Here is a 15,957-nt window from a genome sequence, read left to right as displayed (position 1 = left end):
CTATACAGACTGGAGTCATGGACGAATGGGGGAATCTACTATACAGACTGGAGTCATAGATGAATGGGGGAATCTGCTATACAGACTGGAGACATAGATGAATGGAGGAATCTACTATACAGACTGGAGACATAGATGAATGGGGGAATCTACTATACAGACTGGAGACATAGATGAATGGGGGAATGTACTATACAGACTGGAGTCATAGATGAATGGAGGAATCTACTATACAGACTGGAGACATAGATGAATGGAGGAATGTACTATACAGACTGGAGACATAGATGAATGGGGGAATCTACTATACAGACTGGAGTCATAGATTAATGGGGAATCTACTATACAGACTGGAGACATAGATGAATGGGGGAATCTACTATACAGACTGGAGACATAGATGAATGGGGGAATCTACTATACAGACTGGAGACATAGATGAATGGGGGAATCTACTATACAGACTGGAGACATAGATGAATGGGGGAATCTACTATACAGACTGGAGTCATAGATGAATGGGGGAATCTACTATACAGACTGGAGACATAGATGAATGGGGGGGATGTACTATACAGACAGGAGACATAGATGAATGGGGGAATGTACTATACAGACTGGAGTCATAGATGAATGGGGGAATGTACTATACAGACTGGAGTCATAGATGAATGGGGGAATCTACTATACAGACTGGAGGCATAGATGAATGGGGAATGTACTATACAGACAGGAGACATAGATGAATGGGGGAATCTACTATACAGACTTGAATCATAGATGCATGGGGGAATCTACTATACAGACTGGAGATATAGATGAATGGGGGAATGTACTATACAGACTGGAGACATAGATGAATGGGGGAATCTACTATACAGACTGGAGTCATAGATGCATGGGGGAATCTACTATACAGACTGGAGACATAGATGAATGGGGGAATCTACTATACAGACTGGAGATATAGATGAATGGGGAATGTACTATACAGACTGGAGACATAGATGAATGGGGGAATCTACTATACAGACTGGAGATATAGATGAATGGGGAATGTACTATACAGACTGGAGACATAGATGAATGGGGGAATCTACTATACAGACTGGAGTCATAGATGAATGGGGGAATCTACTATACAGACTGGAGATATAGATGAATGGGGAATCTACTATACAGACTGGAGACATAGATGAATGGGGGAATGTACTATACAGACTGGAGATATAGATGAATGGGGAATGTACTATACAGACTGGAGTCATGGACGAATGGGGGAATCTACTATACAGACTGGAGTCATAGATGAATGGGGGAATCTGCTATACAGACTGGAGACATAGATGAATGGAGGAATCTACTATACAGACTGGAGACATAGATGAATGGGGGAATCTACTATACAGACTGGAGACATAGATGAATGGGGGAATGTACTATACAGACTGGAGTCATAGATGAATGGAGGAATCTACTATACAGACTGGAGACATAGATGAATGGAGGAATGTACTATACAGACTGGAGACATAGATGAATGGGGGAATCTACTATACAGACTGGAGAAATAGATGAATGGGGGAATCTACTATACAGACTGGAGTCATAGATTAATGGGGAATCTACTATACAGACTGGAGACATAGATGAATGGGGGAATCTACTATACAGACTGGAGACATAGATGAATGGGGGAATCTACTATACAGACTGGAGTCATAGATGAATGGGGGAATCTACTATACAGACTGGAGACATAGATGAATGGGGGGGATGTACTATACAGACAGGAGACATAGATGAATGGGGGAATGTACTATACAGACTGGAGTCATAGATGAATGGGGGAATGTACTATACAGACTGGAGTCATAGATGAATGGGGGAATCTACTATACAGACTGGAGGCATAGATGAATGGGGAATGTACTATACAGACAGGAGACATAGATGAATGGGGGAATCTACTATACAGACTTGAATCATAGATGTATGGGGGAATCTACTATACAGACTGGAGATATAGATGAATGGGGGAATGTACTATACAGACTGGAGACATAGATGAATGGGGGAATCTACTATACAGACTGGAGTCATAGATGCATGGGGGAATCTACTATACAGACTGGAGTCATAGATGAATGGGGGAATGTACTATACAGACTGGAGTCATAGATGAATGGAGGAATCTACTATACAGACTGGAGACATAGATGAATGGAGGAATGTACTATACAGACTGGAGACATAGATGAATGGGGGAATCTACTATACAGACTGGAGTCATAGATTAATGGGGAATCTACTATACAGACTGGAGACATAGATGAATGGGGGAATCTACTATACAGACTGGAGACATAGATGAATGGGGGAATCTACTATACAGACTGGAGTCATAGATGAATGGGGGAATCTACTATACAGACTGGAGACATAGATGAATGGGGGGGATGTACTATACAGACAGGAGACATAGATGAATGGGGGAATGTACTATACAGACTGGAGTCATAGATGAATGGGGGAATGTACTATACAGACTGGAGTCATAGATGAATGGGGGAATCTACTATACAGACTGGAGGCATAGATGAATGGGGAATGTACTATACAGACAGGAGACATAGATGAATGGGGGAATCTACTATACAGACTTGAATCATAGATGCATGGGGGAATCTACTATACAGACTGGAGATATAGATGAATGGGGGAATCTACTATACAGACTGGAGACATAGATGAATGGGGGAATGTACTATACAGACTGGAGTCATAGATGAATGGAGGAATCTACTATACAGACTGGAGACATAGATGAATGGAGGAATGTACTATACAGACTGGAGACATAGATGAATGGGGGAATCTACTATACAGACTGGAGTCATAGATTAATGGGGAATCTACTATACAGACTGGAGACATAGATGAATGGGGGAATCTACTATACAGACTGGAGACATAGATGAATGGGGGAATCTACTATACAGACTGGAGTCATAGATGAATGGGGGAATCTACTATACAGACTGGAGACATAGATGAATGGGGGGGATGTACTATACAGACAGGAGACATAGATGAATGGGGGAATGTACTATACAGACTGGAGTCATAGATGAATGGGGGAATGTACTATACAGACTGGAGTCATAGATGAATGGGGGAATCTACTATACAGACTGGAGGCATAGATGAATGGGGAATGTACTATACAGACAGGAGACATAGATGAATGGGGGAATCTACTATACAGACTTGAATCATAGATGCATGGGGGAATCTACTATACAGACTGGAGATATAGATGAATGGGGGAATGTACTATACAGACTGGAGACATAGATGAATGGGGGAATCTACTATACAGACTGGAGTCATAGATGCATGGGGGAATCTACTATACAGACTGGAGACATAGATGAATGGGGGAATCTACTATACAGACTGGAGATATAGATGAATGGGGAATGTACTATACAGACTGGAGACATAGATGAATGGGGGAATCTACTATACAGACTGGAGATATAGATGAATGGGGAATGTACTATACAGACTGGAGACATAGATGAATGGGGGAATCTACTATACAGACTGGAGTCATAGATGAATGGGGGAATCTACTATACAGACTGGAGATATAGATGAATGGGGAATCTACTATACAGACTGGAGACATAGATGAATGGGGGAATGTACTATACAGACTGGAGATATAGATGAATGGGGAATGTACTATACAGACTGGAGTCATGGACGAATGGGGGAATCTACTATACAGACTGGAGTCATAGATGAATGGGGGAATCTGCTATACAGACTGGAGACATAGATGAATGGAGGAATCTACTATACAGACTGGAGACATAGATGAATGGGGGAATCTACTATACAGACTGGAGACATAGATGAATGGGGGAATGTACTATACAGACTGGAGTCATAGATGAATGGAGGAATCTACTATACAGACTGGAGACATAGATGAATGGAGGAATGTACTATACAGACTGGAGACATAGATGAATGGGGGAATCTACTATACAGACTGGAGAAATAGATGAATGGGGGAATCTACTATACAGACTGGAGTCATAGATTAATGGGGAATCTACTATACAGACTGGAGACATAGATGAATGGGGGAATCTACTATACAGACTGGAGACATAGATGAATGGGGGAATCTACTATACAGACTGGAGTCATAGATGAATGGGGGAATCTACTATACAGACTGGAGACATAGATGAATGGGGGGGATGTACTATACAGACAGGAGACATAGATGAATGGGGGAATGTACTATACAGACTGGAGTCATAGATGAATGGGGGAATGTACTATACAGACTGGAGTCATAGATGAATGGGGGAATCTACTATACAGACTGGAGGCATAGATGAATGGGGAATGTACTATACAGACAGGAGACATAGATGAATGGGGGAATCTACTATACAGACTTGAATCATAGATGTATGGGGGAATCTACTATACAGACTGGAGATATAGATGAATGGGGGAATGTACTATACAGACTGGAGACATAGATGAATGGGGGAATCTACTATACAGACTGGAGTCATAGATGCATGGGGGAATCTACTATACAGACTGGAGACATAGATGAATGGGGGAATCTACTATACAGACTGGAGACATAGATGAATGGGGGAATGTACTATACAGACTGGAGTCATAGATGAATGGAGGAATCTACTATACAGACTGGAGACATAGATGAATGGAGGAATGTACTATACAGACTGGAGACATAGATGAATGGGGGAATCTACTATACAGACTGGAGTCATAGATTAATGGGGAATCTACTATACAGACTGGAGACATAGATGAATGGGGGAATCTACTATACAGACTGGAGACATAGATGAATGGGGGAATCTACTATACAGACTGGAGTCATAGATGAATGGGGGAATCTACTATACAGACTGGAGACATAGATGAATGGGGGGGATGTACTATTCAGACAGGAGACATAGATGAATGGGGGAATGTACTATACAGACTGGAGTCATAGATGAATGGGGGAATGTACTATACAGACTGGAGTCATAGATGAATGGGGGAATCTACTATACAGACTGGAGGCATAGATGAATGGGGAATGTACTATACAGACAGGAGACATAGATGAATGGGGGAATCTACTATACAGACTTGAATCATAGATGCATGGGGGAATCTACTATACAGACTGGAGATATAGATGAATGGGGGAATGTACTATACAGACTGGAGACATAGATGAATGGGGGAATCTACTATACAGACTGGAGTCATAGATGCATGGGGGAATCTACTATACAGACTGGAGACATAGATGAATGGGGGAATCTACTATACAGACTGGAGATATAGATGAATGGGGAATGTACTATACAGACTGGAGACATAGATGAATGGGGGAATCTACTATACAGACTGGAGATATAGATGAATGGGGAATGTACTATACAGACTGGAGACATAGATGAATGGGGGAATCTACTATACAGACTGGAGTCATAGATGAATGGGGGAATCTACTATACAGACTGGAGATATAGATGAATGGGGAATCTACTATACAGACTGGAGACATAGATGAATGGGGGAATGTACTATACAGACTGGAGATATAGATGAATGGGGAATGTACTATACAGACTGGAGTCATGGACGAATGGGGGAATCTACTATACAGACTGGAGTCATAGATGAATGGGGGAATCTGCTATACAGACTGGAGACATAGATGAATGGAGGAATCTACTATACAGACTGGAGACATAGATGAATGGGGGAATCTACTATACAGACTGGAGACATAGATGAATGGGGGAATGTACTATACAGACTGGAGTCATAGATGAATGGAGGAATCTACTATACAGACTGGAGACATAGATGAATGGAGGAATGTACTATACAGACTGGAGACATAGATGAATGGGGGAATCTACTATACAGACTGGAGACATAGATGAATGGGGGAATCTACTATACAGACTGGAGTCATAGATTAATGGGGAATCTACTATACAGACTGGAGACATAGATGAATCGGGGAATCTACTATACAGACTGGAGACATAGATGAATGGGGGAATCTACTATACAGACTGGAGTCATAGATGAATGGGGGAATCTACTATACAGACTGGAGACATAGATGAATGGGGGGGATGTACTATACAGACAGGAGACATAGATGAATGGGGGAATGTACTATACAGACTGGAGTCATAGATGAATGGGGGAATGTACTATACAGACTGGAGTCATAGATGAATGGGGGAATCTACTATACAGACTGGAGGCATAGATGAATGGGGAATGTACTATACAGACAGGAGACATAGATGAATGGGGGAATCTACTATACAGACTTGAATCATAGATGCATGGGGGAATCTACTATACAGACTGGAGATATAGATGAATGGGGGAATGTACTATACAGACTGGAGACATAGATGAATGGGGGAATCTACTATACAGACTGGAGTCATAGATGCATGGGGGAATCTACTATACAGACTGGAGACATAGATGAATGGGGGAATCTACTATACAGACTGGAGACATAGATGAATGGGGGAATCTACTATACAGACTGGAGATATAGATGAATGGGGAATGTACTATACAGACTGGAGACATAGATGAATGGGGGAATCTACTATACAGACTGGAGTCATAGATGAATGGGGGAATCTACTATACAGACTGGAGATATAGATGAATGGGGAATCTACTATACAGACTGGAGACATAGATGAATGGGGGAATGTACTATACAGACTGGAGATATAGATGAATGGGGAATGTACTATACAGACTGGAGTCATGGACGAATGGGGGAATCTACTATACAGACTGGAGTCATAGATGAATGGGGGAATCTGCTATACAGACTGGAGACATAGATGAATGGAGGAATCTACTATACAGACTGGAGACATAGATGAATGGGGGAATCTACTATACAGACTGGAGACATAGATGAATGGGGGAATGTACTATACAGACTGGAGTCATAGATGAATGGAGGAATCTACTATACAGACTGGAGACATAGATGAATGGAGGAATGTACTATACAGACTGGAGACATAGATGAATGGGGGAATCTACTATACAGACTGGAGACATAGATGAATGGGGGAATCTACTATACAGACTGGAGTCATAGATTAATGGGGAATCTACTATACAGACTGGAGACATAGATGAATGGGGGAATCTACTATACAGACTGGAGACATAGATGAATGGGGGAATCTACTATACAGACTGGATACATAGATGAATGGGGGAATCTACTATACAGTTTGGAGACATAGATGAATGGGGGAATCTACTATACAGACTGGAGATATAGATGAATGGGGGAATCTACTATACAGACTGGAGACATAGATGAATGGGGGAATCTACTATACAGACTGGAGACATAGATGAATGGGGGAATCTACTATACAGGCTGGAGTCATAGATGAATGGGGGAATCTACTATACAGACTGGAGACATAGATGAATGGGGGGGATGTACTATACAGACAGGAGACATAGATGAATGGGGGAATGTACTATACAGACTGGAGTCATAGATGAATGGGGGAATGTACTATACAGACTGGAGTCATAGATGAATGGGGGAATCTACTATACAGACTGGAGGCATAGATGAATGGGGAATGTACTATACAGACAGGAGACATAGATGAATGGGGGAATCTACTATACAGACTTGAATCATAGATGCATGGGGGAATCTACTATACAGACTGGAGATATAGATGAATGGGGGAATGTACTATACAGACTGGAGACATAGATGAATGGGGGAATCTACTATACAGACTGGAGTCATAGATGCATGGGGGAATCTACTATACAGACTGGAGACATAGATGAATGGGGGAATGTACTATACAGACTGGAGGCATAGATGAATGGGGTAATCTACTATATAGACTGGAGTCATAGATGAATGGGGGAATCTACTATACAGACTGGAGGCATAGATGAATGGGGGAATGTACTATACAGACTGGAGACATAGATGACTGGGGGAATCTACTATACAGACTGGAGATATAGATGAATGGGGGATCACTATATAGACTGGAGTCATAGATGAATGGGGGAACCTGCTATACAGACTGGAGTCATAGATGAATGGAGGAATCTACTATACAGACTGGAGTCATAGATGAATGGGGGAATCTACTATACAGACTGGAGTCATAGATGAATGGGGGAATCTACTATACAGACTGGAGACATAGATGAATGGGGGAATGTACTATACAGACAGGAGACATAGATGAATGGGGGAATGTACTATACAGACTGGAGACATAGATGAATGGGGGAATGTACTATACAGACTGGAGTCATAGATGAATGGGGGAATCTACTATACAGACTGGAGGCATAGATGAATGGGGGAATCTACTATACAGACTGGAATCATAGATGAATGGTGGAATCTGCTATACAGACTGGAGACATAGATGAATGGGAGAATATACTATACAGACTGGAGACATAGATGAATGGGGGAATCTACTATACAGACTGGAGACATAGATGAATGGGGGAATCTACTATACAGACTGGAGTCATAGATGAATGGGGGAATCTACTATACAGACTGGAGACATAGATGAATGGGGGGATGTACTATACAGACTGGAATCATAGATGAATGGGGGAATCTACTATACAGACTGGAGTCATAGATGAATGGGGGAATCTACTATACAGACTGGAGACATAGATGAATGGGGGGATGTACTATACAGACTGGAGTCATAGATGAATGGGGGAATGTACTATACAGACTGGAGTCATAGATGAATGGGGGAATCTACTATACAGACTGGAGGCATAGATGAATGGGGAATGTACTATACAGACAGGAGACATAGATGAATGGGGGAATCTACTATACAGACTTGAATCATAGATGCATGGGGGAATCTACTATACAGACTGGAGATATAGATGAATGGGGGAATGTACTATACAGACTGGAGACATAGATGAATGGGGGAATCTACTATACAGACTGGAGTCATAGATGCATGGGGGAATCTACTATACAGACTGGAGACATAGATGAATGGGGGAATGTACTATACAGACTGGAGGCATAGATGAATGGGGTAATCTACTATATAGACTGGAGTCATAGATGAATGGGGGAATCTACTATACAGACTGGAGGCATAGATGAATGGGGGAATGTACTATACAGACTGGAGACATAGATGACTGGGGGAATCTACTATACAGACTGGAGATATAGATGAATGGGGGAATCTACTATACAGACTGGAGGCATAGATGAATGGGGGAATGTACTATACAGACTGGAGTCATAGATGAATGGGGGAATCTACTATACAGACTGGAGATATAGATGAATGGGGGATCACTATATAGACTGGAGTCATAGATGAATGGGGGAATCTACTATACAGACTGGAGACATAGATGAATGGGGGAATGTACTATACAGACTGGAGTCATAGATGAATGGGGGAATGTACTATACAGACTGGAGACATAGATGAATGGGGGAATCTACTATACAGACTGGAGTCATAGATGAATGGGGGAATCTACTATACAGACTGGAGATATAGATGAATGGGGAATGTACTATACAGACTGGAGACATAGATGAATGGGGGAATGTACTATACAGACTGGAGTCATAGATGAATGGGGGAATGTACTATACAGACTGGAGTCATAGATGAATGGGGGAATCTACTATACAGAATGGAGGCATAGATGAATGGGGGAATCTACTATACAGACTGGAATCATAGATGGATGGGGGAATCTGCTATACAGACTGGAGATATAGATGAATGGGGGAATGTACTATACAGACTGCAGACATAGATGAATGGGGGAACCTGCTATACAGACTGCAGACATAGATGAATGGGGGAATCTACTATACAGACTGGAGACATAGATGAATGGGGGAATCTACTATACAGACTGGAGACATAGATGAATGGGGGAATGTACTATACAGACAGGAGACATAGATGAATGGGGGAATGTACTATACAGACTGGAGACATAGATGAATGGGGGAATGTACTATACAGACTGGAGTCATAGATGAATGGGGGAATCTACTATACAGACTGGAGGCATAGATGAATGGGTTGATCTACTATACAGACTGGAATCATAGATGAATGGTGGAATCTGCTATACAGACTGGAGACATAGATGAATGGGGGAATGTACTATACAGACTGCAGACATAGATGAATGGGGATCACTATACAGACTGGAGACATAGATGAATGGGAGAATATACTATACAGACTGGAGACATAGATGAATGGAGGAATCTACTATACAGACTGGAGGCATAGATGAATGGAGGAATCTACTATACAGACTGGAGGCATAGATGAATGGGGGAATCTGCTATACAGACTGGAGACATAGATGAATGGGGGAATCTACTATACAGACTGGAGACATAGATGAATGGAGGAATCTACTTTACAGACTGGAGACATAGATGAATGGAGGAATCTACTATACAGACTGGAGACATAGATGAATGGGGGAATTCATCTATGACTCCAGTCTACTATACAGACTGGAGGCATAGATGAATGGGGGAATCTACTATATAGAGTGGAGTCATAGATGAATGGGGGAATCTACTATACAGACTGGAGGCATAGATGAATGGGGGAATCTACTATACCGACTGGAGTCATAGATGAATGGGGGAATCTACTATACAGACTGGAGACATAGATGAATGGAGGAATCTACTATACAGACTGGAGTCATAGATGAATGGGGGAATCTACTATACACACTGGAGTCATACATGAATGGGGGAATCTACTATACAGACTGGAGTCATAGATGAATGGGGAATCTACTATACAGACTGGAGACATAGATGAATGGGGAATCTACTATACAGACTGGAGACATAGATGAATGGGAAATCTACTATACAGACTGGAGACATAGATGAATGGGGGAATCTACTATACAGACTGGAGACATAGATGAATGGGGGAATGTACTATACAGACTGGAGACATAGATGAATGGGGGAATCTACTATACAGACTGGAGGCATAGATGAATGGGGGAATCTACTATACAGACTGGAGTCATAAATGAATGGGGGAATCTACTATACAGACTGGAGACATAGATGAATGGAGGAATCTACTATACAGACTGGAGGCATAGATGAATGGGGGAATCTACTATACACACTGGAGTCATACATGAATGGGGGAATGTACTATACAGACTGGAGTCATAGATGAATGGAGGAATCTACTATACAGACTGGAGTCATAGATGAATGGGGGAATCTACTATACAGACTGGAGTCATAGATGAATGGGGGAATCTACTATACAGACTGGAGACATAGATGAATGGGGGAATGTACTATACAGACAGGAGACATAGATGAATGGGGGAATGTACTATACAGACTGGAGTCATAGATGAATGGGAGAATCTACTATACAGACTGGAGGCATAGATGAATGGGGGAATCTACTATACAGACTGGAATCATAGATGAATGGGGGAATCTGCTATACAGACTGGAGACATAGATGAATGGGGGAATGTACAATACAGACTGCAGACATAGATGAATGGGGATCACTATACAGACTGGAGACATAGATGAATGGGAGAATATACTATACAGACTGGAGACATAGATGAATGGAGGAATCTACTATACAGACTGGAGGCATAGATGAATGGGGGAATCTACTATATAGACTGGAGTCATAGATGAATGGGGGAATCTACTATACAGACTGGAGTCATAGATGAATGGGGAATCTACTATACAGACTGGAGGCATAGATGAATGGGGGAATCTACTATACACACTGGAGTCATACATGAATGGGGGAATCTACTATACAGACTGGAGTCATAGATGAATGGGGAATCTACTATACAGACTGGAGACATAGATGAATGGAGGAATCTACTATACAGACTGGAGGCATAGATGAATGGGGGAATCTACTATACACACTGGAGTCATACATGAATGGGGGAATCTACTATACAGACTGGAGTCATAGATGAATGGGGAATCTACTATGCAGACTGGAGACATAGATGAATGGGGGAATCTACTATACAGACTGGAGACATAGATGAATGGGGAATCTACTATACAGACTGGAGACATAGATGAATGGGGGAATCTACTATACAGACCGGAGACATAGATGAATGGGGAATCTACTATACAGACTGGAGACATAGATGAATGGGGGAATCTACTATAGAGACTGGAGACATAGATGAATGGGGGAATGTACTATACAGACTGGAGACATAGATGAATGGGGGAATCTACTATACAGACTGGAGGCATAGATGAATGGGGGAATGTACTTTACAGACTGGAGTCATAGATGAATGAGGGAATCTACTATACAGACTGGAGGCATAGATGAATGGGGGAATCTACTATATAGACTGGAGATATAGATGAATGGGGGAATCTACTATACAGACTGGAGACATAGATGAATGGGGGGATCTACTATACAGACTGGAGACATAGATGAATGGGGGAATCTACTATATAGACTGGAGTCATAGATGAATGGGGAAATCTACTATACAGACCGGAGTCATAGATGAATTAGGGAATCTACTATACAGACCGGAGACATAGATGAATGGGGGAATCTACTATACAGACTGGAGACCTAGATGAATGGGGGAATCTATTATACAGAGTGGAGATATAGATGAATGGGGGAATCTACTATACAGACTGGAGTCATAGATGAATTAGGGAATCTACTATACAGACCGGAGACATAGATGAATGGGGGAATCTACTATACAGACTGGAGACATAGATGAATGGGGGAATCTATTATACAGACTGGAGATATAGATGAATGGGGGAATCTACTATACAGACTGGAGACATAGATGAATGGAGGAATCTACTATACAGACTGGAGGCATAGATGAATGGGGGAATCTAGTATACAGACTGGAGTCATAGATGAATGGGGGAATCTACTATACAGACTGGAGTCATAGATGAATGGGGGAATCTACTATACAGACTGAGGTCATAGATGAATGGGGGAATCTACTATACACACTGGAGTCATACATGAATGGGGGAATCTACTATACAGACTGGAGTCATAGATGAATGGGGAATCTACCATACATAGAAAGAGAAAAACATTAGTTAAGGGGATTTTGGATGAGGCTAATCACTTGAAAAATCCATAGTGTGCATAATCCATTTATTACATTATAACAATAAAAGTAACAATGTCAAAACATGATCAAGTATAGGTAAAAAACATTTTATTGAGCGGCATCATACTAGATGATCATCGTGATTATCATAGAACTATATGTAAGTTCATATGATGTTAATAACATTACATAGTATAACCAAACAATTAAAATGGCAGGTAATATAGTAATCCAAACATTTCTCTGCATCCTGTACCTCTACGCGTTTAGTGGATTCATCTCCACTTCTTCAGGAGTAGATGCAGAAAATAGAGTGAATTTATAGCATATGGCAAATGCCAAAATATATGTTTCTCTGCTTAACCTCAACCACTGGATTTTCATCTTCAGCAGTACCTCCAAAGCTTTTTAGATGAACGGGGGAATCTACTATACAGACTGGAGTCATAGATGAATGGGGGAATGTACTATACAGACTGGAGGCATAGATGAATGGGGGAATCTATTATACAGAGTGGAGATATAGATGAATGGGGGAATGTACTATACAGAGTGGAGACATAGATGAATGGGGGAATCTACTATACAGACTGGAGATATAGATGAATGGGGGGATCTACTATACAGACTGGAGATATAGATGAATGGGGGAATCTATTATACAGAGTGGAGATATAGATGAATGGGGGAATCTACTATACAGACTGGAGACATAGATGAATGGGGGAATGTACTATACAGACTGGAGACATAGATGAATGGGGGATGTACTATACAGACTGGAGACATAGATGAATGGGGGAATCTACTATACAGACTGGAGACATAGATGAATGGGGGAATCTACTATACAGACTGGAGGCATAGATGAATGGGGGAATCTACTATACAGACTGGAGGCATAGATGAACGGGGGAATCTACTATACAGACTGGAGTCATAGATGAATGGGGGAATCTACTATACAGACTGGAGGCATAGATGAATGGAGGAATCTACTATACAGACTGGAGGCATAGATGAACGGGGGAATCTACTATACAGACTGGAGGCATAGATGAATGGGGGAATCTACTATACAGACTGGAGACATAGATGAATGGGGGGATCTACTATACAGACTGGAGATATAGATGAATGGGGGAATCTATTATACAGAGTGGAGATATAGATGAATGGGGGAATCTACTATACAGACTGGAGACATAGATGAATGGGGGAATGTACTATACAGACTGGAGACATAGATGAATGGGGGATGTACTATACAGACTGGAGACATAGATGAATGGGGGAATCTACTATACAGACTGGAGACATAGATGAATGGGGGAATCTACTATACAGACTGGAGGCATAGATGAATGGGGGAATCTACTATACAGACTGGAGGCATAGATGAACGGGGGAATCTACTATACAGACTGGAGTCATAGATGAATGGGGGAATCTACTATACAGACTGGAGGCATAGATGAATGGAGGAATCTACTATACAGACTGGAGGCATAGATGAACGGGGGAATCTACTATACAGACTGGAGGCATAGATGAATGGGGGAATCTACTATACAGACTGGAGACATAGATGAATGGGGGATCACTATACAGACTGGAGTCACTTATGAAGGAGATCTATGATACAGGCTGAACATATAGATAGAGAGGGTTCAACAACAGACTTACAGTATAAATTAAGGGGATCCAATATACAGTCTAGACTCATAAATGGAGGAGGTTCTATTATGCATAACATCCACCAGCTCTGTTATGTCATCATGGAGGAGTGGAAGAGGACTCCAGTAGCAACCTGTGAAGCTCTGGTGTGGTGAACTACATGCCCAAAATTTCTGGAAAAGAATGGTGGCCACACAAAATATTGACACTCTGGGCCCAATTTGGAAATTTTCACTTAGGGGTGTACTCGCTTTTGTTGCTAGCAGTTTAGACATTAATGGCTGTGTGTTGAGTTATTAAGAGGGGACAGAAAATGTACGCTGTTATACAAGCTGTACACTCACTATTTGACATTGTAGCAAGGTGTTATTACTTCAGTGTTGTCACTATATAATAAAATATTTATAACAATGTGAGGGGTGTACTCACTTTTGTGAGATGCTGTATATGTGTGTATGTGTGTGTGTGTATATATATATATATATATATATAATATTATTATTAGCAGTAGTAGTACCCCTATAGAAGCTATATGCCTGGGTTCCTTTTTCCCTGTAATTGCTTGGCACCAAGGCACAAGCTCGCAGTCGCTCTTTGGCTGAATAACAAGTCCAGGGCTGTTCTTTTTGGTGTTTTTATTTTTGAGGTAGCTTGAATAAGATTGGGGAATTAAGTGGGACACTCCAAAAAGAACTATGTACAGTACAAGATGAGGACCGTAAACTTCCTTTTGCAGAACTGAAGCAAAAGTCCTTTCAAAAGCAAACTGTGGACTTGTCTTTGTAGTATAAGCGGTTAAAAGCACAAAGGGTTCTTCTTTAGGGCAATTACAACAGAGTCCCTTCACAGAGAATTAGATAGACTAAGCTCTTCAGGATACCAGCCAATGCACCCTTTACTCACACATAGCTGACTCTCTATAGCACCAGAGAGGTGGCAGCAGACCAAAATTCTCTTAGATCTTTC

Source organism: Pelophylax lessonae, assembly GCF_965119305.1.
Source record: "Pelophylax lessonae genome assembly, chromosome: 11".
Lineage (NCBI taxonomy): Eukaryota > Metazoa > Chordata > Amphibia > Anura > Ranidae > Pelophylax > Pelophylax lessonae.
The sequence above is the reverse complement of the archived record's forward strand: the minus strand, read 5'-3'. Positions refer to the sequence as shown.